The 3083-nt window shown below is 50.9% G+C and overlaps 1 pseudogene; it reads left to right on the top strand.

The window, feature by feature from the left end:
- Positions 1–325: 325 nt before the first annotated feature.
- On the top strand, positions 326–2110 carry LOC141845457 (cytochrome P450 736A117-like; annotated as a pseudogene).
- The last annotated feature ends 973 nt before the right edge of the window (positions 2111–3083 follow it).

The following is a 3083-nucleotide window of genomic DNA, read 5'->3' as shown; positions in this document are numbered from 1 at the left end:
AAGCCTCGGGCGAGGCCTTCTTTTATAAACCCGGATCGGTCTACCGATCCCCAAGATCCAACCTTCTTCCAATCCTCTTTCACCACATCAGCTGCTCAATGATGACCTTTTGTCACGTCAGCATTCTTAACCATGTCCTCTGCCACGTCGACTGGTTAATGTCTCTCTCCTGGACATGTTAATAACTTTGTCCTTATCGCATGTCACGTCAACAATCCGAGTCTTATCCATTTCAACTTGGAACAAGCCTTTCGATCTGCCGATTGAAATACATATTTTAACATAGTTGAATACTAAGGTACAGTAGTTCAAGGTCTACCCAAATTTAAATAGCTAAAGTTGATTGCTTCTGAAAACAATGTGACTAATGGCGTTTCAGAGCGTTTCCCTGTTCTTGTTCATTCCTCTGCTTCTGCTTCTGCTTCTGCTTCTACGAGCCAAAAGGAAGTCAAGCTCTTCGCATGGCGACCTGCCTCCTTCGCCGCCGGGGCTTCCCCTCGTCGGCAACCTTCTCCAGCTCGGACCTTTCATCCACAAGTCCCTCGCGGCCCTCTCCCGCCGCCACGGCCCTCTCATCCTCCTCCGCCTCGGCCGCGTCCCGACCCTCGTCGTCTCCTCCCCCGACGCTGCCCGAGACGTCCTCCGCACCCACGATCACATCTGCGCCAGCCGCCCCGCCACCACCGTCACCCGCATCCTCCTCGATGGGTGCAGCGACGTAGCCTTCGCCCCCTACGGCTACGAGTGGAGGCGACGCCGCCGGATCTGCACGCTCCACCTGCTGAGCCCCAAGATGGTGCAGTCCTACGCTCTGGTCCGCGAGCAGGAGGTGGCCGCCATGATCGCCGCCATATGCTCCCGGGGATCTGGCGGAGGAGATCGACATGTCCGCCGTCCTGTTTGCCTTCTCCAACGACATCCTGTGTCGGGTCGTCGCGGGGAAAAAGTTCGAAGGGAGGAAAGGGTTGTTCTCGGAGCTCATCTCAGAAAACTCGGTGCTGCTGGCCAAGATTTATCTCGGGGACTACCTCCCGTGGCTCGGTTGGGTGGATTGGTTGATCGGCAACGTGGCGAGAGTGAAGAAGAACAAGAAGAGGTGGGACGATCTGCTCGATCAGGTTATCAAGGAACATGCAGAGCGAGTGTCGGATGATGAGAAAGATTTCGTGGATGTTTTGATCTCCCTTCAGAAGGATCCCGTGTTGGAATCCATCCTCACTCCGGGAATAATCAAGGCGCTTCTTCAGGTAGATTAATTCTTCCTCTGCTCAACTTCCAACATAAAATAGGTCGAATAGCCGAACCACATGCAATTGCAATTTGCAGGACATGTTCGCCGCCGGAACAGAGACGTCGTACATAACTCTGGAATGGGCCATGGCGGAGCTGGTTCGCAACCCAAGCAAGATGCAAAAACTGCAAGACCAAGTGAGAAGCGTAGCCAGCGGCGGAGGTAAAATGGTGAAAGAGGAAGAGCTTTGCCAGATGCCCTACTTGAACGCCGTCATCAAGGAGACCTTCCGGCTGCATCCCCCCGCTCCATTACTTTTACCGCGAGAACTGCTGGAGGATTGCCCGGTTCAAGGCTACAACATCCCGAAGAAGACGAGACTGTTCGTGAACGCATGGGCGATAGGCAGAGATCCGAAGTACTGGGAAGCGCCCCTAGAGTTCCGGCCGGAGAGGTTCATGGACGGCGCAGTTGACTTCACCGGGAATGACCTCCGGTTCACTCCGTTCGGAGCGGGCCGAAGGATTTGCCCTGGATTGAACTTCGCCGTGGCATCTGTGGAGCTTGCTCTGGCGAACTTGGTGCATCGGTTCGATTGGGGGTTGCCTGCTGGATTGAGCAGGGAGGAGTTCGGCATGGAGGAGGTGGCGGGTTTAGTGGTCCGGCGAGAAGGGCGACTTCATGTCGTTGCCAAACCGTGGAATGGATAAAATTTACTCTGCATATGCTACATCAACAATAAACCGGTGAAGCCTGATGGTCTGAATCACTTCAGCTTAATAATAATCGAATATGTGAATCTCAAATATGAGTATTACCTTAAAATTTGAATGCTAGCTCCTTGCTTCTCTAGGTCCAATGACTTGTTTGATGATCAAGAGATGAGATGACTCTTCCATGTGTTCGCAATCAAGCTCTTTAGGTAGGTCGGATGCGCATCAAGTCGGCTTATGTTGAGTTGGCTCTTGTCAAGTTCGCTCATATCAAGTTGGTTGTTGTTGTGCTGAGTAATCGTACAGACTCAGACAAAGATCTTCGGCTTAACTACTAAAATGACAAATATGTTAAAAGGGGGTCTAGCGTATCTTAGCCTGACCCCTCCGATACTTAAGTCGAATTCTGAGAGAAAGAATCAAAGAGGAAAGACAATAATGAAGAGAAAGTAGTAAAACACTATATGCTAAGCTACCTCTCAATGTTGTCAACATTATCTTATATATAGCCCGGGGGCTCAACGGCGATGGAAAGAAGAGAAATTTCGATTTCTTAGGGGTGAAAAGAAAAAAGAGGAAGATTAGCCTAGGTAGCCGTATCAAAATCGACATTCATGACTCACCATTTGTCATCAGTTCGGATAAATCGTCCGGGCTGGCTCCGCCATTGTATATATAGGGTGAAGATATGACCTTGATCTTTGAGGGATGAACCTTTTCCTTCTCCCCAAAAGGCATGATCTCCTATAACTTGCACTTGCTCCAACTATCGTGTTCTTTAGAGCTGCTTGTAGCTTGCATAATGGTTGCATCCTTTGGGCATGTTGGCGGCTTGAGTAATGATCACATCCCTTGGGGGCCTATGGTGGCTTGAGTAATGACGACGTCCCTTGGGGCCCGCTAGTGTCTTGAGTAATGATTGCGTACCTTGGGAGTTGTTGGTGGCTTGAGTAACAACCACGTCCCTTGGGGGTCGTTGGTGTCTTGAATAATAGTTGAGTCCTCGTGGGAGCCGTTGGTGGCTTGAGTAACGACCACGTCCGTTGGACTCTGGTAGGTTAGGCTCCACCCGGATGTGACTTAGATTGACTCAGATTGAACTCAGCCTGGAGTTGGCTGACTCAACCCGAGTTCAAACA

Source organism: Curcuma longa, chromosome 14 (assembly GCF_044706935.1).
Source record: "Curcuma longa cultivar G26 ecotype Majalengka, Jawa Barat chromosome 14, ITB_CL_G26_1.1, whole genome shotgun sequence".
Lineage (NCBI taxonomy): Eukaryota > Viridiplantae > Streptophyta > Magnoliopsida > Zingiberales > Zingiberaceae > Curcuma > Curcuma longa.
This window is presented reverse-complemented; position numbering and strand designations above follow the sequence as displayed.